The sequence below is a fragment of the Sciurus carolinensis genome, chromosome 9 (genome assembly GCF_902686445.1).
Source record: "Sciurus carolinensis chromosome 9, mSciCar1.2, whole genome shotgun sequence".
Classification (NCBI taxonomy): domain Eukaryota; kingdom Metazoa; phylum Chordata; class Mammalia; order Rodentia; family Sciuridae; genus Sciurus; species Sciurus carolinensis.
In genome coordinates, this window is record NC_062221.1 from 33,985,511 (window position 1) to 34,013,383 (window position 27,873).

Genomic DNA, 27,873 nt, shown 5'->3' on the forward strand with positions numbered 1-27,873 from the left:
TGCCTGTCATGGTTTGAATATTACATTCCCAAAACGTATGTTGCAAACTTAATTACCAATTCAATGATGTTGGGAGGGAGTCCTAACAAGAAATGACTAGCCCGTGATGGCAGAGTGAAAAAATCAGTGTCATTATTCTGATATTAAACGAAATCATGAGTTTGGGTCTCTCTCTCTCTCTCTCTCTCTCTCTCTCTCTCTCTCTCTCTTTGTGTGTGTGTGTGTGTGTGTGTGTGTGTGTGTGTGTGTGTGTGAATCTCCCTCTCTCTCTCTTTCCTTCCCTCTCTCTTACCCTCTTGCCTTTTCTTGTCCTTCTGCTTTCTACTTTTCATCATGGGATGACATAGCAAGAAGGTGCTTACCAGCTGTAAAAATTACAAAGGGCTGGGAATGCAACTCAGAAGTAAATTGCCCCTGGGTTCAATCTTCAGTACCCTGCCACCCACAGAAGGAAGGTCCTTGCCAGATACTAGTTATCTTCTGGATCTTGGAATTCCCAACGTCTAGTATAGTAAATGATTAAATTTCTATTCATTATATATGACCTGATATATTTTATAGCCACACAAGATTGAACAAGACATAGCCCTACCTACATACAATTTTCAAAAGTATGACATTTACACAAGAAACGTGTAAGAAAATAAATATATATAACCTCAGATTTGTTGAGAACTTTTTAATACAATACCAACAGAATGTCCTTGAAAGATAAGAAATTAGGCAGAAGGTTTTTTTAAAAAAAATTCTAAATTTCTGTGAAATACTTAAAGAGAAAAGGATAAGGCACTAGCTGTTTGAATATATTGCCAAAATCTAACATATACAAAAGCTGTTAAAATCAAAGAAAAAAATTCTTTTTTCAAATTAATAATTATGAAAAGATCTCAAAAGAAACCTCAAAAGAAGATATAAACATATCAAATAAACGTAAAAGACACTCATCATCATGTGTTATTGGAAAAATGGAAAGGAGAAATCACTATATATCCATAAGACTGTCTAAACAGAAAAAAATAATGAAAAACCTAACAATAGTGGTGGTTATCAAAGGGAGCAGAACCACAGTGTTCTCATTGTTGATGAGAACATACAATGATATGATCACTGTGGTAAACAATTTGGTGTTTTTTTGCCAAGTTAAACATAAGTCTTAACCAATCTGTCAATCATATTCCACTCAAAACCTGCAGATGAGTGTTTATAGAAACTTTATTCACAGACACTAAAAATGGGCAGTCAACAAAAGTCTCTTCAACAGGCAAAGGGATAAAAAAATTTGGCACATCCATAATACTCAACAGTAATAAAAAATGAGATAAATAATTAAAAAATAAGACAGCATTTCAAGACAGGCTGAAACATGAATGAAACCTAACTGTATGTTGTTAAGAGTCAACCTGAAAGCCTACATACCATGTGCTTCCATTTATGTGATGTTCTTTGGAAAGAAACTATGAAGAGAGTAGACACAAATCAGTGGTTTTCAGGGACTTGAAGAAGGGGAACATGAATGGATGAAGTGTTATTTTTATGAAGAGATATTTTTTAGGACTGTGAAACTATGCTGGTACTATTTGTGGCTCCCTGAATAACTACATTTGTCAAAAGTCACAGAATTTTACAAAGCAAAGCCTGACCCTTAGTGTATACAAATTAAAAACAAAAGACACACACAAAAAAAAAAAAAAAAAAAAAAAAAAAAAACAAAAACAAAAACAAATTAAGAGCACAGAGATCCCAGGATGAAATGCAAACTGTGACAAAGTAAATTAAGTAACTTTGATAAGGAACAGAGCCCATATAAATGTAAAGGGCTATACAGAAGCACTGAAGTTTAGTTGATAAACTTGTTCTCATGGTGGTATTTGTCAGATCTGAAAACACTATATGTGTATCTTGGAAATGGACAAATAAAGGGATTGTGGACAGTAAGAGTTAGCTTTCTTTATTAATTGGTGTATTATAGTTTTACATAGTAGTGAGATTCACTGTACATATTTGGTTGGGCATGGAGGTGCATGCCCATGATCCTAGCATGGGGGAAACTGAGGAAGGAATATCAAAAGTTCAAAGCCCAAGACAAGTTTCTTGGCAGGGTGAGATGTGACAGGGAATTGAAGCAAAAGGCTAAAAGGAACTATATAGGACTATGCTACATTGGAGAAATCCATAACAACTCATGTTTAAAGTACATACTGAAGAAAGACAGAATTAAATGTGTATGTACAACACTTAGTGTAAACACACGTATTCCCTAGTTTTATCAAATAAAAGGGCCTAAAAGCAACAACCAATACTTAAGTAGTAATGAGAGCATCTGGTTCCTGCAACTTGGTATCTAAGACCAAATTCTAGCTTTTTGAATCAGTGTCCCTCTGATACATTCTGCCCACTGTGAGTGTGTGCATATGTGTATTGGGCACATCTTTAACTTCTGACACTAAAAGATGCACCAAGTTGGTATGTGTGTGTGTCTGTGTGTATGTAGTGAGAGAGAAAGAGAGAGAGAGAATATTATAGTATTTTATATAATAAATATATATATAATTAAATTAATGTTTAAAAATTGGAGAATCTAAAAGAACTTTAATAAATTAGCAAAATTGAAAATTTCAAATATCAAAGAATAAAAAGGACTCAATAATATGCTAAGTTCAATAGGTACAGAATTTTCCTTCATTGTAGACATATTATATTTACATATACTTATATAAATATGAATTATAAGCAAAATTTATAAATACAATTTCATAAACAAAATATTATAGTATGAATCAGCAATAATCTCTGAAAATATCTAATATATAATACATGTTCAAATATACCCAACAGCCCCCAAATTATCTTTTACTGTTATTTTTTAAAGTTGATTACCAGTAACACCTCCTGAATTGCTTCAATTATTATGATCCTTTTGTCTAATTTTTATATAACTATGTCTTTTACTTGTTTTACTAATATATTACTGTACATTTCACATTATCGATACATAGGTCATTTTCTTTTGACCCAACTCCATTACACATTGTTTTGTTTTTATTAAGAATGTTGCGTAAATGTAGTCATACATTTTATTTGTTTTGATATTTACATCTTAGCATGTGGGTAAAACTCCCACATTGGTTCCCTAACCTGTGGAGTGAGGGTTATTATGGTGGGAAAGGCCAAATGGAAACCTCTGGAGTTGCCTGTAACTGGGAAAATACCACACTCCTGTAGGGATTGCTGAGATCAGTGCCACCACCAAGGACTTAAACGATGCAGGGGTGGTGATTCCCACAACATCCCAATTTAACTCTCCTATTTGGCCTGTGCAGAGAAGACAGATAGGTCTTAAGCTTGATTATCTTAAGCTTAATCAGGTGGTGACTCCAATTGCAGCTGCTGTATCAGATGTGGGTTCTTTGCTTGAACAGATCAATACATCTCCTGGTACCTAGTATGTGACTATTGATTTAGCAAATGCTTTTTTCTCCATCCCAGTGCATAAGGACCACCAGAAACAATTTGCTTTCAGTTGGCAAGGACAGCAATATACCTTCACTCTTCTTCTTCAGAGGTATGTCAGTTCTCCAGAACTATGTCACAACCTAGTTCACAGAGATCTTGATCATCTTTTCTCCCACAAGGAATTACACAGGTCCATTATATTGATGACATTATGTTGATTGGACCAATGAGCAGGCGGTAGCAACCACTTTGAACTTGCTAGTTGAGCATTTGCATGTCTGAGGATGGGAAATAAATCCCACTAAAATTCAGGGGCCTTCAACTTCAGTTAAGTTTCTAGGAGTCCAGTGGTGTGGTGCCTGCTGAGATATTCCTTGTAAGGTAAAGGATAAGTTGTTACATCTGGCCCCTCCTACAAATAAGAAAGAAGCACAATGCCTGGTGGGCCTATTTGGATTTTGGAGGCAACACATTGCTCACTTGGGGGTGTTACTTCAGCCCATCTACCAAGTGACTAAAAACCTTTTTGTTTTGAGTGGGGTCCAGAACAGGAAAAGACTCTGCAATAGGCCCAGCTGCTGTGCAGCCTGCTCTGCCACTTGGGCCATATGACATGGCAGACCCAATGATACTCGAAGTATCAGTGGCAGATAAGGACACTGTCTGGAGCCTTTGGCAGGCCCCCATAGGTGAATCACAGAGAAGGCCATTGGGATTTTGGAGCATGACTCCACCATCATCTTCAGACAACTACTCTCCCTTTGACAAACAGCTCTTGGCCTGCTACTGGGCCTTAGTGGACACTGAACGCTTGACCATTGGCCACCAGGTTACTATGCGACCTGAGCTGCCCATCATGAACTGGGTGATATCTGACCCACCGAGTCATAAAGTTGGACGTGCACAACAGCACACCATCATCAAGTGGAAGTGGTACATATGTGATGGGGCATGGTCAGGACCCGAAGGTACAAGTAGGTTGCATGAAGATGTGGCCCACATGCTATAGTTCCTACTCCAGCTGCAGTACCTTCTGTACCTCAGCATGAACTTATGGCCTCATGGGGTGTACCTTACGATCAATTAACAGTGGAAGAGAAGACTAGGGCCTGGTTCACGGATGGTTCTGCATGATACACAGGTACCACCCAGAAGTGGACAGCTGCAGCTCTGCTGCCCCTTTCTGGAACAACCCTGAAGGAAAGTGGTGAAGGGAAATCTTCATAATGGGCAGAACTTCGAGAAGTGCATTTTGCCTGAAAGGAAAAGTAACCAAATGTACAACTGTACACCGATTCATGGGCCATAGCCAATGATTTGGCTAGCTGGTCAGGGAACTGGAAAGAACATAATTGGAAAATTGGTTACAAGGACATTTGGGGAAGAGGTATATGGATAGACTGCTCTGAATGGGCAAAGAATATGAAGATATTTGTGTCTGATGTAAATTCCCACCAAAAGGTGACCTCAGCAGAGGAGGATTTTATTAATCAGGTACATAGGATGACCTGATCTGTGGATCGCAGACAGCCTAGTCACCCCTGTCATTGCCCAATGGGCTCATGAACACAGTGGTCATGGTGGCAGAGATGGCTGTTATGCATGGGCTCAGCAGCATGAACTTCCACTCACCAAAGCTGATTTAGCTACAGTCACTGCTGAGCGCCCAATTTGTCAGCAGCAGAGACCTACACTAAGCCCCCAATGTGGTAGCATTCCCCAGGGAGAACAGCCAGCAACCTGACAGATGGTAGATTATATTGGACCACTTCCATTATGGAAGGGGCAGCAGTTTGTCCTTACTGGAATAGACACTTATTCTGGGTATGGATTTGCCTTTGCTGCACGTAGTGCTTCAGCCAAAACCACCATCCATGGACTTACAGAATGCCTTCTCCATCATCATCACAGCATTGCTTCGGGCCAAGGAATTCACTTCACAGTCAAAGAAGTGAAGCAATGGGCTCATGATCATGGAATTCACTGATCTTATCATGTTCCCCACCATCCTGAAGCAGCTGATTTGATAGAATGATGGAATGGACTTTGAAGATGCAGTTAAAGTGCCAGCTAGGTGGCAATACCTTGCAGGGCTGGGGAAAGGTTCTTCAGAAGGCTGTCTATACTATGAATCAGTATCCATTATATGATACTCTCTCCTATTGCTAGAATTCATGGGTCCAGGAATCAAGGGGTGCAATTAGAATGGAACCACTTACCATTACCCTTAGTAACCCACTAGGAAAGTATTTACTTCCTGTCTTTGCAACTTTATGCTCTGCAGGCCTAGAAGTCTTAGTTCCAAAAGGAGGAATGTTTCAGCAGGGAGATAGAACATGATTCATTAAACTGGAAGTTAAATCTTCCCCCTGGCCATTTTGGGCTCCTCATGCCTCTGAGTCAACCGGCTTTGATGGGAGTTATGGTGGTGCTGGTGGGGGTTACAAAGGGGACAGATTACAGATTACAAAGGGGACATTGGACTATTACTGCACAATGGAGGTAAGGAAGCATACTCCTGGAGTGCAGGAGATTCCTTGGGCATCTTTTAGTATTACCCTATCCTATTATTAAGGTCAATGGGAAACTACAACAGTACAATCCATGCAAGACAACAAATGTCTCAGATCCTCCAGGAATGAAGGTGTGGGGTCACACCTCCAGGTAAACAGCCAAGACCTGCTGGGGTGTTTGCTGAATGTAGAGGGAATACAGAATGGGTAGTAGTAGAAGGTAGTCATAGAATATTTCTTCTCTATTCTGTTAAGAATATGTTTATGCATACTTACACATGCATTAAGAGGAAGTGTTTGCTACTCTCCTGTTATTCATCATGTAATGTTGTATTGATTTACTTAACATCAGTAATGTTTCTGTATTTTCTTCTATTCTGGGGAGAGAACTAGTATGTTTTCAGTTGTACGAAGGATAGTTATGTTAGATGGAATTATGAACTGTTAATGTGTTGATTGGGAGATGAAATATGATGTAAAGAGTCATGTTTGGATATCAAGTTGACAAGGAGTGGACTTGTAATGGTTAATTTGAATTATCAACTTGAAGGATTAAGAAATGCCATTGATTAAGAGGCCTCTGGGTGTGTCAATGAGGGCGTGTTAGGAATGACTGGAATGTGGGATAGTGAACTAAAGTGGAGCCCTCACTAAACATGGGCAGCACCACCCAATAGGATGGAATAAAAGCTGGAAGAACAAGGAAGGAGATGCAGATGAAAGCTCTGCTCTTTTCAGCTGGTTCTTGATCGCTGCTTCTGTAGTCTGAGGATATCGGATTCTCCTTCTTCACTCTTCCAAAACTGACTCTGCCAGTGATTCTCCAGGTAGTTTCAGACTAGGGTAGCACTGTTGATCTTTCTTATTCTGGGGCTTCAGTGTCTTGGACTGCACAGCTGTTGGTTCTTCCAGTTCTCCAACTGCAGACGGCCATTGTGGACTACCTAGCTTCTGGTCATGTAAGCCAATCTAATAAATAATCTTTTCATAATCTTACTTCCTGTTGATTCTGTTCCTGTAGAGAACCCTAATACAGGTAATATCAAACATGTTAAAATTCTTAATGTGTGTCAGGCACTGTTCTTTGTATTTTACATTAATGACTTTTAAAATTCACCCAGACTTTATATGAAAATTAATTTTATTATGCCCACTTAACAGATGAGAAAAACTAAGCACAGCATATTTAGGTAATTTCCCAGTGCAATCCAAATCATACTACAGTACCCACTGAAAATGAAAAGTTCATTACAGATTTTAAACCCAAGAATTCTGACCCAAGACTGCATACTCTCATGCATTTCTGCATACTATGTCTCTATGGCATTCTTGTTTTTGTTGCAAATATCTTGTAAAGAGTAGACCTCGAGAAAATAGTAGTTATTATTATTGTTCTCTTGCTAGAGATATGAGAGTCTTTAGGCATTTTAATTCTAAACTAGGTCATACATTTTATGTAGAATATCTATTTAAACTATTGACCTCACTGTTTATCAGTTATGTCCATATAATCCCTTCCTTTTAAGAATTATGCAATTTGTATGAAAAAAACTTTTTTACATATAGAAAAACATCAGCATAATAGGTATTTGTTGAGGAATAAAATTCATACCCCAAATTTAAAGTACACATGCACTTCTCACAAAGTAACAACTGGTATTAAAAATAATTCATATCATGTGACAAAGAATGTCAATCAATATATTGGTATGTCACTTGATATACAAGATTATAAATCAGGAATTCTTAGTGGTTGTCCAGGTCACATAGTGAAGATCATCAGAGAGTAGATAACACAGACTCCTATACAGGAGTACATAATATTAACTCAGATTCAAGAAATAATTAAACCCAGATCCAAAGGAAAATTATATGATATTCATAATATCTTAAAATTATTATGATTAAACTATTCATATTTCTATTTCCTATCTGAATTCATAGCATAATTCATTAAATTCTTCATAGCTTGCTTTTGGCCCTACAGTGATCATAATTTTCTAGATGGCAAACTTTGCATTTTTTGTCACATAACTTTCAATTGAAAGAAAGGCCACTTTGAAGATGAAAAGAAGAAACTACCTTGTAACTTTATGTACTGCTTTATACTTGGGATGCAGGAATGGAGGCACATAGGCTCCGACTGCAAGGGATGACCCCACGTGGTGATAGGTTAGGAAACTCCTCCTTTCATACTAAAATTAGCCCTTGGCATATTCCTTGTTTATAAGTTCTCAATTTAAGAATGTGTCTTACATTTTTAAAACCAGATAAGCCACAAATCCCTTTACATAAATTTGTTCAATTGAGTATTATATTAAATAACCATTTATTTATTACTCATAAGTTGCTTTGCGATGGTCGAAATGAGCTGGTTGCCTGTGCTCTGACATGGGGACAAGTACACTGAAAAATATAAGTGGAATTCATTTACTGGAAAAGCAGCAACACCCACTGACAAGAGCCATCAGCTTTATGAAAAGAACAGCTACTGTTACTAGAGATCACTTTTTCTACAAAAGTTTGTGAAAATATGATGATTCATTGTTCTCAATAAATATGATCTCACTTAAATACTTTGGGTTATGGCAGAAACAATATGGGTCAAGTGTCAATGGCTAGTAATATACATAGGACTCAGTACATTTTGTTTTCATTTTTGTATATATTAATTTTCCAAAATAAATGTTTTAAAAGAAAAAAAAAGACTATTAGAAAGGGTTAAGTTCTATTCCTTAACATGGGTTGTATAAAAGGATTAATTTGCAAACATGGGTTATGATTCCAATTATTTATTTTTTTACTGAGGATAATTAAAACTTTTAAACTCAAAAATTTCAAGTACCATAGAGCAATAAAATAATGTACATCTGACTGAATTTGTATAGCCAAACTGAGAAGTATTTGAGATAGAAAGGCAGAAATTTGCACTGAAAGAAAAATTTTAATACATAAATTTTGAGAGTATTATGAGGATATACTGTTAAGACTAAAGATACAAATAACTCAGTGTTTTGGATGAGTTCACAGAAATACAACACTATCAAAGTTGAAAAATTATCAGGAAATTTAAATATGCTAATTCTGAAATAAATGAACAAGATGCTAATTATTGCCCATAAAGATATCTAGCACAGTTGCTTTTTGTTAATCCTTTAAAAAAGTCCCATGATAAGTAAACTATCTTAGAAAATTTATGAATTAATAAATAATTCATTTAAGACTAGCTTGTCAAATACAACATAAAAAAATTTCTTATGAAATGATAAATGCACTACAAAAATACCAAATTAAAGCCAATTTTAATGACAATATTAAGAATTTGAAACATTGAGGGTGAAAATTCAGGAGCAGTAAGTCAGTATACCTTATACTTGTTAAGGTTTAGACAATATCTTATGTTACATATATGTTAACTAATATGGTAAACCAGATGATTCATAATTGGGGCACATTACTGAAAGCTATAGGTGGATGCATTGACACATTTTCAATGATGATGACACTTTAATATTTTGTTATGTATATATTCCTGAGTTTGATTTGTAAATTTTCATGTTTACATTCTGTTTTTAGACAGGAAGTAAATCTCTCTTCCCATTAAATTTTGCAAGAGATATATGCCATTCCCTAACAGTTTATAAAAGACAGATTTAATCATTTAAAGGTTTAAAAATATATTAGCAGATATACTCCAAATAAATATGTATTGATAATTATTCCCTTACAAATACAATTTTTCTTCTGTTACCTTTCTAATTTGTCCTGATAATTCAACTATGAAAAATATATTGTCTTATTGTCCTCAAAAGATTCAAGACAGACATGTAAAGAGATAATCACTCTTTGTGACTGAATAGTATTCTATTGTGTATATATATATATCACAGTTTCTTTATCCATTCATCTGTTGAAAGGCATCTAATTTGGTTCCACAATCTAGCTATTGTGAATTGAGCTACTATAAACATTGATATGACTGCTTTACTGTAGTATGCTAATTTTAAGTCCTTTGAGTATAAACCAAGGAGTGGGATAACTGGGTCAAAAGGTAGGTCCATTCCAAGTTTCTGAGAATTCTCCACACTACTTTCCAGAGTGGTTGCACCAATTTGCAACTCCACCAGCAATGTAAAACAACGCTTTTTTCCCCACATCCACGTCAACATCTATTATTGCTTGTGTCCTTGATAATAGCCATTCTAATTGGAGTAAGATGAAATCTTAGAGTTGTTTTAATTTGCATTTCTCTAATTACTAGAGATGTTGAACACTTTTTCATATATTTATTAGTCACCTTTATATCTTCTTCTGTAACGTCTTTGTTCAGTTCCTTGACCCATTATTGATTGGGTTCTTTGTATTTTTGGTGTAAAGTTTTATAAGTTCTTTATAAATTTTAGACATTAAGTACTCTCTCTGAAGCATGTGTCGAGAAGATTTTCTCTCACTCTGTGGGTCTCATGTTCATATTATTGGTTGTATTTTTTTTTTTTTTTTTTTTTTTTTGCTGTGCTGGGGATTGAAACCCAGGGCCTTGTGCTTGTGAGGCAGGCACTTTATGGTTGTATTATTTGCTGAGAAAAAACTTTTTAGTTGAGTCCATCCCATTTATTGATTCTTGCTTTGATTTCTTGTGCTTTGGAGGTCTTGTTAAGGAAGTCAGGTCCTAAGACAACATGATAAAGAGTCAGGTCTATTTTCTTTCTATTTGCTGTAGGTCCTGTGGTCTAATTCCTAGGTTCTTGATCCATTTTGAGTTGAGTTTTCTGCAGGGTGAGAGATAGAGGTTTAATTTCATTTTACTGCATATGGGATTTCCAGTTTTCCCAGCACCATTTGTTGAACAGGCCCTATTTTCTCCATTGTATGTTTTGGCTCCTTTGTCCTAGTATGAGGTAACTGTATTTAAGTGGGGTTGGTCTTCGTGTCTTCTCTTCTGTACCATTGGTCTGCCTGTCCATTTTAGTGCCAATACCATGAAGTTTTTGTTACTACTGCTCTGTAGTATAGTTTAAGTTCTGGTATTGTGATACCTCCTGCTTCACTCTTTCTGCAGAAGATTGTTTTGGCTATTCAAGTTCTCTTATTCTTCCAGATGAGTTTTCATGGTTGCTTTCTCTATTTCTATGAGGAACATCATTGGGATTTTAATTGGAATTGCATCAAATCTTAAGTGCCTTGGGTAGAATGGCCATTTTGTCAATATTAATTCTGCCTATCCAAGAACATGGAGATCTTTCTATCTTCTGAGGTTTTCTTCAATTTCTCTCTTTAGTGTTCTGTAGTTTTCATTGTAGAGGTCTTTCATCTCCTTGTTAGATTAATTCCCAAGTATTTTTTTTAGGCTATTGTAAATGGAGTGGCTTTTCCTAATTTCTCTTTCATAGGATTCATCACTAATGAATATAATGTATTCAATTTCTGTATATTGATTTTATATATTGCTACTTGCTGAATTCATTTATTAAGTTCTAGAAGTTTCTGGTGGAGTTCTTACAATGGAATACTATTCAACCATAGCCATAAAGAAGAAGACATATTATGGCGTTTGCAGATAAATGGATGGAATTAGGGAATATCATGCTATGTGAAATAAGTCCAGCTCAAAAACCCTGATAAGTGGATGATGATACATAATGGGGTTGGGTGGTGGGGGGTAAGAGAAGAATGGAGAAACTTTAGATTACATAGAGGGAAATAAGAGGGGGGAGGGGACGGGTTATGAAAAATGATGGAATGAGACAGACATCATTACCCTATGTACATGTATGATTACATTAATTGTATGAATTTGCATCATGCATAACCATAGAAACAAAAAGTTGTACCCCATTTGTGTACAATGAATCCAAATGCAGTCTTTATAAATAAAAACCAAAACTGTAAAATAAAAAAGAGATAATCACTCTTATTTTCCTCAAAAGTTGAAGATAGACATGTAAAGAGATCATTACAGTAAAATGTTAGGTGTCTATATGTTCCAAAAATCTGATGATTATGTGTCTCCAGTTTGAAACACTAAATGATACTCTTTGTCCTTAAATACACCAAAAAAATGACACTGAAACCTTATCCTTTATACTTAGGGTGGTTTCTAGAAATACTACATTTCTGCACATTCCTGAGACTTGATCTTTGAAACATCTATTTGTTTTGTTTTAGGATCTGAAGTAGAGTTCTAACTATGTTTTCTTTTAAGCTCCAAAAACTCCCTTGCATTAAATATTTTCCTGATGAATTTAGGGATATGTGGTTTATCTTTTATATAAATCATATAAGAACTGGTTCCAGAAGTGAATTGTGGGTCAGAAGTGAACTGTGATCACCAACAGATTACCTGGTCCTTAAGGAGCAGAGTGTGATGAAAGCCCTCATGGGAATCAGAAAATAATCAGTATGACTTGGCAACCCATGTCATTCAATGTCAAAATAGCTCACTAAATAATTAACTGTTGTCAATTTTAATGAAATTCAATACAAAGCACGTCTTTGGGGGGGGCACATCTGGTATTGTCAGTACTGTTTTAAATACTAAGAAGGAAGTTTTGGATTTAAGGACATAAATTGATACATCAAATTTTGAGAGCAATTTGAAGAAAGAGAACCACAAGTTTGAATCTATAAATTCTTGAGATTGAAGAAAGAATGGAAAGAACTGAAAAGCTGGATATACTGTGAAAATACTTTTCTTTTTTTTTTTAATTTTAGTTTATTTTTTTATTATTGTATACAAATGGGATACATGTTGTTTCTCTGTTTGTACATGGAGTCAAGGCATACCATTTGTGTAATCATAAATTTACATAGGGGGCAATGTTGTTTGATTCATTATTTTTTCCCTTCCCCCTGCTCCTCCCACCGCTCTTTTCCCTCTATACAGTCCTTCTTTCCTCCATTCTTACCACCCTCCTTATCCCTAACCCTAAACCTAACCCTAACCCTAACGCTAACCCCTCCCACCCCCCATTATATGTCCTCATCCGCTTATCAGCGAGATCATTCCTTCTTTAGTTTTTTGAGATTGGCTTATCTCACTTAGCATGATATTCTCCAATTTCATCCATTTGCCTACAAATGCCATAATTTTATCATTCTTCATTGCGGAGTAATATTCCATTGTATATATATGCCACAGTTTCTTTATCCATTCATCAACTGAAGGACATCTAGGTTGGTTCCACAATCTGGCTATGGTGAATTGAGCAGCTATGAACATTGATGTGGCTGTATCTCTGTAGTATGCTGATTTTAAGTCCTTGGGTATAGGCCAAGGAGTGGGATAGCTGGGTCAAATGGTGTTTCCATTCCAAGCTTTCTGAGGAATCTCCATACTGCTTTCCAGAGTGGCTGCACTAATTTGCAACCCCACCAGCAATGTATGAGTGTACCTTTTTCCCCCACATCCTCGCCAACACCTATTGTTGTTGTGTTCTTGATAATCACTATTCTAATTGAGGAGAGATGGAATCGTAGGGTAGTTTTGATTTGCATTTCTCTTATTACTAAAGATGATGAACATTTTTTCATATGTTTGTTGATTGCTTGTAGATCTTCTGTGAAGCGTCTGTTCATATCCTTAGCTCATTTGTTGATTGGGTTATTTGTATTCTTGATGTATAGTTTTTTGAGTTCTTGGTATATTCTAGAAATTAGTGCTCTATCTGAAGTATGAGTGGCAAAGATATTCTCCCACTCTGTAGGCTCTCTCTTCACACTACTGAGAGTTTCCTTTGCTGAGAGAGAGCTTTTTAGTTTGAATCTATCCAGTTGTTGATTCTTGCTTTTATTTCTTGTGCTATGGGAGTCCTGTTAAGGAAGTCTGATCCTAAGCCAACGAGTTGAAGGTTTGAACCTACTTTTTCTTCTATAAGATGCAGGGCCTCTGGTCTGATTCGGAAGTCCTTGATCCATTTTGAGTTGAGTTTTATGCAGGGTGAGAGATAGGGGTTTAATTTCATTCTGTTGCATATGGTTTTCCAGTTTTCCCAGCACCATTTGTTGAAGAGGCTATCTTTTCTCCATTGCATACTTTTGGCCGCTTTGTCTAGTATGAGAAAATTGTATTTATTTGGGTTTGTGTCCATGTCCTCTATTCTGTACCATTGATCTACCTATCTATTTTGGTACCAATACCATGCCGTTTTTGTTACTATTGCTTTGTAGTAGAGTGGAAGATCTGGTATTGCAATACCCCCTGCTTCGCTCTTGCTACTGAGGATTGCTTTAGCTATTCTGGGTTTTTTATTCTTCCAGATGAATTTCATGATTGCTTGCTCTATTTCTGTAAGGTACGTCATTGAGATTTTAATTGGAATTGCATTGAATCTGTATAGCACTTTAGGTAGTCTGACCATTTTGACAATATTAATTCTGCCTATCCAAGAACATGGGAGATCTTTTCATCTTCTAAGGTTTTCTTTAATTTCTTTCTTTAGTGTTCTGTATTTCTCATTGTAGAGGTCTTTCACCTCTTTTGTGAGATTGATTCCCAAGTATTTTTATTTTTTTTCAATGCTCTTGTGAATGGGGTAGTTTTCCTAACTTCTCTTTTTGAAGATTCATCACTTATGTATAAAAATGCATTTGATTCATGAGCATTGATCTTGTAACCTGCTACTTTACTGAATTCACTTATAAGTTCTAAAAGTTTTCTGGTGGAATTTCCAGGTTCCTCTAAATATATAATCATGTCATCAGCGAACAGGGATAGTTTGAGTTCTTCTTTTCCAATTTGTATCCCTTTAATTTCTTTGGTTTGTCTAATTGCTCTGGCTAGAGTCTCAAGGATGATGTTGAATAGAAGTGGTGAAAGAGGGCATCTCTGCCTTGTTTCCAGTTTTTAGGGGGAATGCTTTCAGTTTTTCACCATTTAGAATGATATTGGTCATGGGCTTAGCGTAGATGGCCTTTACAATGTTTAGGAATGTTCCCAGTACCCCAATTTTTTCTAGTGTTTTAAGCATGAAGGGATGCTATATTTTATCGAATGCTTTTTCTGCATCTATTGAAATAATCATGTGATTCTTAACTTTAAGTCTGTTGATATGGTGAATGATATTTATTGATTTCTGGATGTTGAACCAACCTTGCATCCCTGGGATAAAACCCACTTGATTGTGGTGCACTATCTTTTTAATATATTTTTGTATGCGATTTGCTAAAATTTTGTTGAGAATTTTTGTGTCGATGTTCATTAAGGATATTGGTCTGAAATTTTCTTTCCTCGATGTGTCTCTGTCTGGTTTAGGTATCAGTTTGATATTGGCTTCATAGAACGTGTTTGGGAGGGTTCCCTCCTCTTATATTTCATGGAATACTTTGAGGAGTATTGGAATAAGCTCTTCTTTAAAGGTTTTGTAGAACTCGGCTGAGAACCCATCTGGTCCTGGACTTTTCTTTGTTGGTAGGCTTTTGATGACTTCTTCTATTTCATTGCTTGAAATTGATTTATTTAAGTTGTGTATTTCCTCCTTTTTCAGTTTAGGTAATTCATATGTCTCTAGAAATTTGTTGATTTCTTCGAGGTTTTCTGTTTTGTTGGAGTATTGATTTTCAAAATAGCTTCTAATTATGTTTTTATTTCACTCATGTCTGTTGTGATGTTTCCTTGTTCATTCCGAATTTAGTAATTTGAGTTTTCTCCCTCTTTCTCTTTGTTAGTGTGGCTAAGGGTTTATCAATTTTTTTTAATTTTAACCTTTAAACTGCAGGACTGTTGCAGCCAAAAGCAATAATCATAGTAGAATGCAGGTTTCCATTAGGTACAGTATAAGGAATTTCTTGAGAAAGTCTGAGACTCAAAATTTGAAATGGTTTATATAAAAAAATTCTAAGAATGCTGAATATTTCAAACTTTGATCTCCTCTGAGTCTCATTTGTCTGCCAAAACTGATTAGTTTTCTTGTTAGAAGATGTTTTAATTATCTAATATGAGAATAATATTGCCCAAAAAGTAAGAAGCAAATTATCCTCATTATTCTCATTATACATATTCACTATCCTTTGATTTTGTATTTTTCTCCCTAGACATATGATCAGATTCATATCTCAGCATGCACTACATGTCAATTTACAAAGTCAAACTGAAAATACATGAAAAATAATTAAATAATTTTGTAATTTACAGCAGGCCAAAATTGCACAATTTGTGGTAGAAGTGAATCCTTAGTAGATAAATCTAAATACATAAAAATATAATTTAGTTTAACTATTATTATTTTGAACATATTTGTTGAGTTAAATGTGATAGTTCATGTAATGAATAACTATTCTTATAATTTTCCTAGCTGGACAATACGAAATTGAATGATTTTACAAAATTCTGGAAGTCTGCCATCGTACCAGAGTTCTTTCACATGAAGATTTTTTTGGGGAATTGAGTAATTTTTTTTTTTTTTTGAAAACCTTAATATTTCATTGTCAAAGAATGTTCAGGGATTCTTTCACTCTCAAAATGAAGTTGTGAATAACCGATTGTCCAAATTGCCATTTTGGGGAGGAGTGGGCACAATTAATAATTACACCAGAATGAAAGGCATAACCAAGATAGTCCAGAGCAGACAAGGAATTTATAGATAACTTAGAATTAAATGGTTATGTGCTTTGATTTTTGTGCTTAACTCAATTCATATTTCTTCATAGACAGTTTTCTTTTCTTTTCTTTTTTTTTATTATTGTATACAAATGGGATACATGTTGTTTCTCTATTTGTACATAGAGTCAAGGCACACCATTTGTGTAATCATACGTTTACATAGGGCAATGATGTTTGATTATTTTTTTTTTCCTTCCCCCCGACCCCTTCCACCAGGAATTGAGTAATTGATTATATGATCATAAATACTAAATAAATGGACAGCTCACAAAAGTTCATTATGATTTAAATAAGAGAAAAAAAAAATCAGTTCCTTTGAATATGGCCACTCTCATAAATCACTCACGTTTAAGGGTTCTGTTTTAAGAACATTCATCCTGAAGGGGAATTATTGAGGAAGAATCATAAAATAAAAACATAATTACATTTTTAAACACTATTTCTAAATTTCTAAGATAGGTACCAATAAAAGGAGTTACTTAGTATTTTGAGTTATTAAAGATTGAAAACTAAAAAACGATTACTGATAATCCCTAATAAACTTGAGGTCTTTCAAAAGTCAGAATGGAAGTATATAGATAGATAAGCAATTTTAAGCAATACTTTCCTTGCAGTAAGTCTAATGAGATCTAAATCTTAACAAATCCCCACAGTGGCTTCTAGATTCATAAGATTAGAAATGTTATGGTAAATTTGGCAAGTTGAGGTTCTTGGAATTTCCTTTCTACCAAAATAATGAAACAAAATGAATCTATGATCCTGAGGAATGAATAGATTAGTATCACCATAGCCATTTTAGAAAACTGCTTAAGTTGTATAATCATTACTTAAGTTGTGTAATCATTGGATAAATTCTACAATTTAAATATTGGTAGGACTTGGAGAAGATAAACGATTACAAAAAGTAAATAAATAAGCATAATAGATAGCTTTCAATTGCAGCAGCTGTTCAGATGAGGTATTTTTAATGAAGTTTTTCAATAAAATACAAACTTTTGTACTTTGTGTGCTGTTGTGATCAGTCATATGTTTAAAATTTGTATGACAGACATTTTCAAAATGTGGCCTGTGGGACAATGATGCTCCCTCAGAATCTCTCTGGGATCAATGAGGACAAAACCATTGACACATACCACTAATAGATTATTCACTTTTTCTTTTTTTTCCTTTTGGGTGGTACTTGTAATAAGAGTGCCTGAAAATATTGAGAAAAATATGTGTTACATTAGCAGAACTTGATCTAGTGACCCTTAAGAGGGGTATGTGAGCATGGTATTTGAATCCAGAAGTTAACGAGTCAGTGCTCAGTAGAGTCTGGAAACAATAATTGTTAGCCCTTGTTTGGTTTAGAGATGCTCATGATCTATTCAGCAGTTTGTTTAAACATTGCAGAATTATGCCAATACACTCACTGCTTTCAGGATCCTCAAGAAACATAGATGCGCCAGGTATCACATACCTGTAATCCCAGCAGTTCAGGAGGCTGAGATAGGAGGATCTCAAGTTCAAAGCCAGCCTTAGCAGCTTAGGGAGGCCCTAAGTAACTTAATGAGAACTTATCTCAAAGTCCACTGGAAAAAAAAATAATAAATAAAATAAAATAAAATACATTTTTTAAAAAACGGACTGGGGATGTGGCTCAATGGTTAAGTGCCCCCGGGTTCAATCCCCAGCACCAAAAATTTAAAAATTAAATCAAATTAAACTTGTGAGGACTATATTCTCTCTCTAGGTTTTTGTCATATGCATCTGGAGACATCGCGAATGGCATGACATGACTTTCTCACTGATTGAGGTTGGGCAGAAGGTGACCTGTTTCATAGTCATATTAGTGCCAGAGAATTTTGTCTGTTTGCCCAGAGGTCTGACAAATAGCAAAGCTTCCAAGGGCAGGAGTGAACAATTGTACTACTGAGTTCTGTGCTGGAGGGAGGTAGCAGGGCCTAAGTGATCTGCTCTCCTCAATCCTGGCAACTTCACACCTGGCCACTGCATGAAACTACACCTCACTGGTGTTTCTCCCAGTCACTGAAGGCAGGTTCATGGAGGCTCTTGATTCTAGGACTCATTGCCCTCCACTGTCCTCCCTATTGCAGTCCACACTCCCTGCAGTATGAAGCTCTAAGGGGTTTGTGTCAGAGAGACTCCCCAAAGCTAAGAGTGTTTTGTGTTGTTCCCAGCTGCCTAGTCAATGCATTGGAGTTTCCACAGGGACACTTGGATGTGATTATCCTGGATATTCTGAGCCCCGTAGCAGAAGAGCATCAGACAGTAGCTTCTCAAGATCACTTTTGACTATAGCACTTTGAGTGTTTGCTGAAAGATGCAGTGAAGTTTCTTCTCTAAAGCTTGCTTATTATGCAGACTCCAGGTCACTTATTTAATTAAAAAGTTAACTATTGGTTTTAGCCTTCTGTCCCACACTATGACTTTCTTTCACATTTGCCTTTTCAGAGGAGAGAGTTCCATTCACCCACCAACATTTTTTGGTTCTACATTTGTCTCTTAGAATAAGACTCTGTTTCATTTGATGCAGTTTCAACATCACAGTTAGCTTGGATTTCTGATGGATATCGTGAAGTAGATCCCTCTGACTTTTCATGGTGAACATATTCATATAGTTTTTCTTTATCTTTCTTTACTTATTTGTTTTGTTTTATTTTCCCTTGAGTTCTCTAACAGAATTATGCTCCATAAGCTCATAAACTCTTTCTCTATTGCTTATTATTTTATATCTCATTAACAAATAATAATGAAGATTTTTATCTTATAAAATATTTTATTTGAATTTAACCATACTTAAACCTTTTCAAATTTAATCATTTTAAAAGTTAAAAAAAATAAAAATTCATATTATATGTGCAAATTTTTACCATATTTGGAACATATTTAGAGTAAACCACTTTGATGCTCTTGAAATAAATCTATTTGATTAGTATTCAGAAACCATAATCTTAGTTTACTATATCCCTGGGAAATAAATAAGGACTTATAAGAAGATGATAATAGAAGGAGGTTTAGAATGAGTTTATTTTACTCATTGGTACTTTTGTGTTATCGAAAATTTCCACATGATGTGTGACATCAGAATAAACTCTAGCTACAAAGGTGGTTCCTGAATTTCTTCTAGATGATAGCGACTGGCTCAAGAAATAAGCACCTAATCTAAACTAGACCCAACTATTGATTACTTTAATATTACTATAATATGAAACTGGATTATGTTCTCCCTTCTCCCACTTTTAATTTTTGGTCAGAAAGGTATAAACTCAGATCAGTCTGTGGCTCTACCCAGACCCCATATCTAGCCTACAAAGGAAAGCCACTCAGAGAAGTTATAAAACTGAGTGCTATAGTAAGAGTCAGATTTCCTTTCTTTACCCTTTGACTGTGACTGAGAAGTGTTTATTGCTTAATTTTTATCTAGTTTTGAATTGGGATTCTATCTATTGCAATTAGATTTCCTGAGAAAAGTAGTTTTATTTTACAGCAGGGATTATAAAAGGAAAAATGTGAAAAATATCTTGAATATTGGAAAGTAATAAGTTAAATATTTTTTATAATGTTAATAAGTTTTGTGTTTATAGAAATTCATGATATTTAATCTTGTTAATAAATATGTATTTAGCAAAGTTTTGCTATTTTGCGCACATGTATTTATTCATATTTATATCTAAATTTAAGTTCATTTTACTTCAATAATCAGTTGCATGATTATATGATTGGCTCTTAATTGGACTGCAGTAATATTGCATTGTCATCTAAACTTGGTCATCTTTTATCTCAGTATTCTTTCCAAAGCAAAGATTTCCAAACCCAGTTTAACTCTGGGGCTTTTGCAAGGTATAGTAACATCAAAATCAAGAGAAACTGTACATAACGTCCTGGGTCTTGGCCTTTTCCTGTTCCTTTTCACAATAGAGACTGGGAGCATAAAAAAAAAAAAAAATGGTAAGATTAATTTCAGTTGTGGTGGGACTCTTAAGCCTGTATTAAGTTACTTAATAATTCATTCAGATAAATATATTTTGAGCACTGCCTAAGCATCAGATGGTCTTCTAAGTTATGTCAGTACATCCTTTGGGAGGTAGATACAAAATAAAACACACACTACACATATACAAACAAATGAGACAGATTTATGTTATTTTTTGAAGAATAAAAACATAATAGTTTTGGATCACTATTTCACTTAATGTAATTAGCAAAATACTTTCAGAGAAGTTGTCATTTGGTGACCTCCATAGAGTGAGGGAGACTTCTAGGCAAGTATCCGGAAGTTTGAAAGAGGACTTGGGCAGGGACAAGGGCAAATGAAAAAGCCCTAAGGCAATAAAAAACTTGGAGAGCTCAAAGAAAAAAGAGGATAAAGAATGGGGCTGGATCTCAATGAAAACCTGAGTGATAAAGAAATCAGTTTTTAGGAGACCAGCTCCATTAGGGTTTTGCAAGTCATGTTAACTAATTAAGTAAGTTTGTATTCATTTCTGATTTTAGTTAAACACAATTACATATCTTAAAATGAAAATAAAGAAGAGGGAATAATTTCAGAACAACCTTTTATTTATTTATTTGGTGCTGATGATCCAACCCAGGGCCTTGCATGTGCTAGTCAAGCACTCCCACTGAATTACATTCCATGCTTAGAATAAATATATTATACTTACCTGGAAATCAAATATAATTTGAAACCAATTAAATTATTATGTGTAAAAGGAATTTGTAAACCATAATGGCTCTATTTTCATAATCAATAGGTACAATGTGATTAGTATAATTTAATTACTTAAAGTGCCTCCAAACTTTTTGTACTTTAATTTTTCATAAGAGCTATTTGTTATTAAGTATGGACCTCTAATTACTTTTGAAATAGCTACTAAAATTTATTTTCCTGAACTAATAGCTTAAGCAGAATTATAATATCAATAAATACATATGAGAGATAAAATAAAAATATTATTTTAAAATTTAAATTAGTTTAAAAATTTTAATATTCCTCTCAAATTCTGGCTTCTAGCAATACATCTGCTTGGACTTTATTAGTTGTAATTGTAAATTTAAGTTGTCATTTTTTTCACTTAACATTATAGAAGTTTTCCTGATATTTGTTGTCAAACAGATTATAGCCATTCAACACTGAAATTCACAACTATATTAAAAACAACAAAATCAATACAGGGTATCTAATGTTAATTTGTAATTTATCTTTATGATGTGGGAAAACATAATTCAAAATAAAAAAAATCCTTTTGGGACAATATCCTTTTGATAGCTTTGCTTCAAAGTACTTCATTATAGTCCAGCTAATATTTTCTAATATTTTGATATGATTGCTAATTTTGATATAAAATCAAGGTTATATATTTTCTTTTAGCACCAATTTAAAATTTCAAAATTTAAGTGTGCCATTATATAGAACTTGATTGGTTAGAACAATTTAATCTTGTCTATATGAAATAGAATACATATTCAAAATGTTTCAAATGCTAGACTATATTTGTACTTTTCCTAGTTGTGTTATGATTACAGAATAAATATACTTTCATTTCAGTCTGTTACTTTAGAGCTGAGTCTTGTGGGTAGGAAAGAAAGTAATAATTTCTTGTCACAGCAAGCTATAATTATGTGTATTTATATTTAACCTTTGTAGATACTACTCATTAAGTCTAACTGCACTTGCATAGTTTACATTTTGATACTCAACTTTTGTATAATGCCTATAATGACTGTCATAATCTCTGACTTAGAACTGTTTTTTTCTTTAAAAGTATTGCATGGATGTCAGAGTGCAATCATCTGAGAACAAAGTTTTGGGTGTAACTACACCTTTTTTTCTATTACAACAAATTCAATTATGTGAGCAATTCTTTTAGAAAATGTCTTTTCTTTGATTATATAATTGAAAGATAAGACTTAAAAAACTTATCCTCAAGAGCAAATTTTGAGCATGAAGAACAGAAGCTCATTGATTCAAGGGAAATCAAATTTACAAGATAATCAGGTTGAGGGGCAAGGATTAGAACAGTAGCTATCCTGTTCTTCACATCGTCTATGGATACAATTAAAAGCCTCTCATCAATTAGTTTTACTGTCTTGGCCTCAGAAGCAAGTAAAGCACATCATCAAGAAGAAATCTCCATTACTCTCTAAGTAGTTGATCTTTTCCTCTCACCATCTGTCATCACCCTTGTGTAGATTAAGTACTATTAACAATAACATTTTATAGGTTTTGGAAACCTGAAAGAAATTTTGGTGTCCTGACATGTTTCTCAGTAGCTCATAAGCGAAAGTATGTATTATATATAAACAATTATAAATGCTTTCACTCCTTTATAAATTATTTTAGACTTTGGATTCACTTTGCAGGTACATTTAATGAAATAAAAATATTAATTGAAAATGCTAGAATCAATGGGAAATGATCAGGATTCATTTTGGGGCCAATTTTGAATTATCATGTCATTTTTTGTCATCTTTCTCTTACTATAACAAATACATGAGACAAATCAGCTTAAAAAGAGGAAAGATTTATCTCAGATCACAGATCACAGTTTTGGAGGTTTCAGTTGATGATTGATTGGCTTCATTGCTTTGGGCCTGTGGCACCAGGACTTCACGGCAGGAGCAGGTGACCAGAGAGACTGATTGACTTCACAGCAGAGCATGAAAAAGAATGAAGAAGAGACTGACATTCCACAATTCCCTTTGAGAACATTTCCCGTAATAACCTGAATTCTCTCATTAAGCTCTAGCTCTTAAAGATTCTGCTAGTGCTGAACTGAAGACCAAGATTTTAGCACATAGACTTTTGGGGAACATTTCAAATTTGAATTTTACTAATACGCTGATGGCTATGGAGAAAACTTTTTATCTTTTAGAAAGAAAAAAAATAGGTGATCTGTTATATTACAGTAAACTTGAAAGTATTTCATCTGATTTTATCTCTGGTTATCATCCTATTCATAGAAAAAAAGAAAAAACAAAGATTTTACATTTTAGTATATCGTACTACTTCTGAATATCATACTGAACTATTACTATTACTCTTCATTATAACATTCATATGTATATTAAATATAAATATTTTATGTATGTACATGTGTGCATGATTGGTATTCATATCATAATCAATGGTTGCCTTGATTCTTTATAGTAACGTTTCCTTTCTGGTAAATATTAACTGAATTTTTTGCATCTATCTAGTTAATTATTCTCTTATTTTTTGTGATATAAAGTGAATTTATTTTTGTGACTATTATTAACATTTCTACAAGGTGTGATACAAAGATTGACAAAAGCAGTCAACCTCAATTAGTAACATTTTATGAAGAAAAAAAGTTCATAGATTTTGCATCTTGTTTGCTGCTAATGAGTCTTTTGCTAAGAGCATATCTTACTTTCATTATCTTGTGGTAGCTAGAAACTACTAGCCTAATATACATTGCACACAGTTTTTAAGTGTCTCCTGTGTGTATGTAGCTAAATGGATTATGTACATTTTTCATTAAGTCTGCCTTCTCTAGTTTCTTCTTACGTCTCTCTTTCTTCAGCAGTATTCATAACACATTTGTGGGAAAATATTCACTGTGAATGCACCACTAACATTATCTATTAAGGTTAGCTATCTTGTAATTAAATTCTCAGTTTATTTCTCAAGGAAGATTTAGGTTAAAAAAAGCCAAATTAGATATCATTTAAAATATTTAAAGGATTTCAATAACCATTAAACACTGGAAACTGAACCAAACCATAAAGAAAAATAAAAACTTCCCCTGGGGGAAAAACATTTCCACTTTCCTCCTCTCAAAAGGAATAAGTAAATAAATAAATAAATAATAAGGTTGACTTGATAAAACAACCCTGACATCTAAGGTTTAAAAATTATTCTTGGCTCTATTCTTTTATGGTAGAGAATGGGCCACAAAACTCTCTAGACTTTAGGGTAGACAGACATGTATCCCAGTGCCCAATTTAGACTTCAACACATAGGATAATGAGAGTGAAAATCCCTGGAAATTGAGAAAAGTTCAAAAGAAACTTCCTCCATAACATGACACCTGACCATAAGAAACTTTCTACACTCTTAAATATTTAAGAGAATTCACATTAGATCTTCAGAACCACTTTCAGAAAATAAAGAAGAAACATTAAGTTGTCATATGAAGTGAACATGAATGTAATGTGAAAACCTTATTAAAACATTATAAGAAAATAAAATTATTTCATCATGAATTCTGGTGTACATCTTTGTCTAAATTGCTAGCAGATAAAATTCATTATTATGTTTTATAAAAAATAAAGCTTCATAGGTCTGGTTTATCTGATTAATATTTAAGAAAGTAAATTAATATTTAAGAAACAATATAATTCTTCATATTAACACAACAAAAAACAAAGAAGTGTAAGATCATTTTAACTAATAGAAATTTTGATGATATTCTATATTTATTTGTGGTAAAAAAATTTCTCTGGAACAAAAGAGTGTAAGATTTTTCTCAATGCTTTATCAGGCATCTATATAATCAAGTGGTCAGTAATACAAAAATTTAAAAGCAAAATCCGGAAGAGACTATAAATTATCCTTTTCTTTTATTGAGCAAAAGTTTTTAATTTGGGAAAAGAATTATATCACTTTATGATTCTTTTTTTTTTCTTTTTTCTTTTTCTTTTTTTTTTTTTTTTTTTTTTTGGCACAAGGGATTGAACTCAGGGGTGCTTAATCACTAGCCACATCCCCAGACATTTATTATTATTATTGTTGTTGTTGTTTTGAAACAAAGCCTCACTACGTTGCAAGTAGAACTTAATGAGTTAAGTTGCTTAAGCCTCTGACTCAGAGTCCCTAGTACCAGAAAGAAAAAAAAAAAAAAAAAAAGTAAAAATCAAGAAAAACTTCAACCAGCAATGCTCTGCTAATTGTAAACAAAGAACTTCCTAAACCCTTTTTCAAGTCCTGCTCTCGTCCCATCCCATCTCATGAAGGAGAAGTGACAAAGCATAGACATGGTAGGGGAATCTTGTTTTCTCCTGAGACTACTCATTCCAGAACCTTCAACATATTGACCATGGAATCAGAGAGGACCAGAGAAGCAGCACAGCACCAGTTCAGAGTGTCAGGAAGGAACTACATGGTCCATTTATCAGCTCAGAACACACCTCGTCTCTCAGGAGCTCAATTACATGTCAAGAAGATGGAATGGTTTAGAAGTATGTATCTATTATGTTAAAGAAATGTACAAACCCTGTGAAGTAATAAATTTCTTGTTCTGGAATCCACTTTTGAGAAATGCTACACATATGCCTGATGGTCAAAGTCTAAATAACCTAGTTGTCTGGCAGCAGGGAACAGCTCAAGTGTGACGTTGCTACAGCACACTATGTAAACCCATTTCACAGTTAAAACATGATGAATTGATTTCTACTGACTACTATGAAATATCCTTGCAGATTTGTTGTTGAGAGGAAAAAACACATTGGAAATAATACTTATAGGTTTTATATATAAATCTTCCTCCAATGCTTTGTGTTTTCTTTTTAAAACTTCCCTAAAATGATACTATTTTAAGGATATGGGAGGTGTTTGATATCTTTTTCTCCATGAAGTGCCTGAAATAAAATGATTTATGAATCTGAAACATAAAATAAATGAAAAATGATTTTGAAACTTTTATTTGAATAATTTCCTTTACCAAGGGAAAGATCTGTTGATATAAAAGACAAAGTGTAGCATAATGAGGGTTTGGAATGTCTATTATTTGTTCAACTATGTAACATAAAATATTAATTCTGTATGGAAAATTAGGAACTTGCATTAATTGGGATGAATCGTGTGTTCACCATCTCAAGGAGAACATCTTATATATGAGTATGTCTTACATAATTTGATTTTTATGTAGATAAAGTTATTAAGTTTAAAACAAATTCGCTTTTATATATGAGCTGGGAAATCTTAGGTAAAAAGTAAAAAAATAATGTATTGAATAAGTCTTTGGACGTAGGCATTGATAAATTTGCAGAAAAATTGAGAAATAATTCATTTTTCACTCTTAAAACTTAAATATCATCCTAATTATCAAGAATTTGATAAAAAATAATACATTTTGTAAAGAATTAGAACTAAAAAATTTAGGATAGGAGATCATGAATTACATGTTTCTAGTTTATTCAAAGCATAATTTAAAGAATCAGTGTCATTGCATGGACGATTTGTCCTTTTACAATATTTAACAATACTTATTAACAAGTTTCAGATAAGAGGACACACAGGAGTCACAAGGACATGATGAAATGGTAGAATTTCTTTGTTTAAATCTATTCCTGTTTGTTGAAAATGAGCATAAATATGGTTTTGCTACCTACAGTTTTTTTTTTTTTTTTTTTTTTTTTTTTTTTTATTAACCTCTTCTCCATTATCAGAAGTAACTATCAGCCAGTTTTGAACCTGGTGTTGTTTTTGACTTTGATCAGATAAACGTTTTTCTCTAATAGGGACTGAACCCAGGGACACTCTACTATTGAGTTGTAAGCCCAGCCCATTTAATTAATTAATTAATTTGTTTATTTATTTATTATTTTGAGACAGGTTCTCCTAAGTTGCAGAGGTTGACTTCAAACTTACAAATCCTCCTGCCTTATCCTTCCAGTCACTGGAATAAGGGCCATGCACTACTATGCCCAGTCCAAATAAACATTTTATAACGATCTTTAGAGTTATTAGATTTTACCCTGAACACATATAAAATTGCATATGTGTGTTAGCATTTTCCATTATGAAAATACTGTTTGCATATCATTAGCTATCCAACCTTTTTTTGTGGTGAAAATCTTGAAAAATTTAATTTGCTGTAGGAACAATGATTTAATAAATACAGGTAGCCCTCTGTGAAAAATACAGTATCCCTGAGTTCTACATTGATGTATTCAGCCAAATGCTGATAGACAATATTTGGAAAAAATAATCTGTACTGCATAGAATAAGGACTTTGTTTTTCTTGTCATTATCCAGAAACAATAATTCTATATGTAACATTTATATTGTATTTATTAGGTATTATAAGTAATATGGAGATGATATAAAGTACATGGTAGGATACTAGTAGTTACGTGCAAATATTATGCCATTTTATATAAAGTACTTGAGCATCTGTTGATTTAGGTGAGTACTGTAAAACCTATCTCCCTCAGATACCAAGGGGGCTATATAAATAAGACAGAAATGAAAGCAGATATCAAGATTTCTGGATTTCAGGATTCTCTTTGTTATGACTCACAGGTTGAGTGTAGCAAGTGATACTCTCTGATAACCCAGTT

The 27,873-nt window shown here is 34.0% G+C and overlaps 1 pseudogene; it reads left to right on the forward strand.

The window, feature by feature from the left end:
* The first annotated feature begins 3,118 nt into the window (after nt 1–3,118).
* On the forward strand, nt 3,119–19,170 carry LOC124993567 (uncharacterized; annotated as a pseudogene).
* Nucleotides 19,171–27,873: the final 8,703 nt, after the last annotated feature.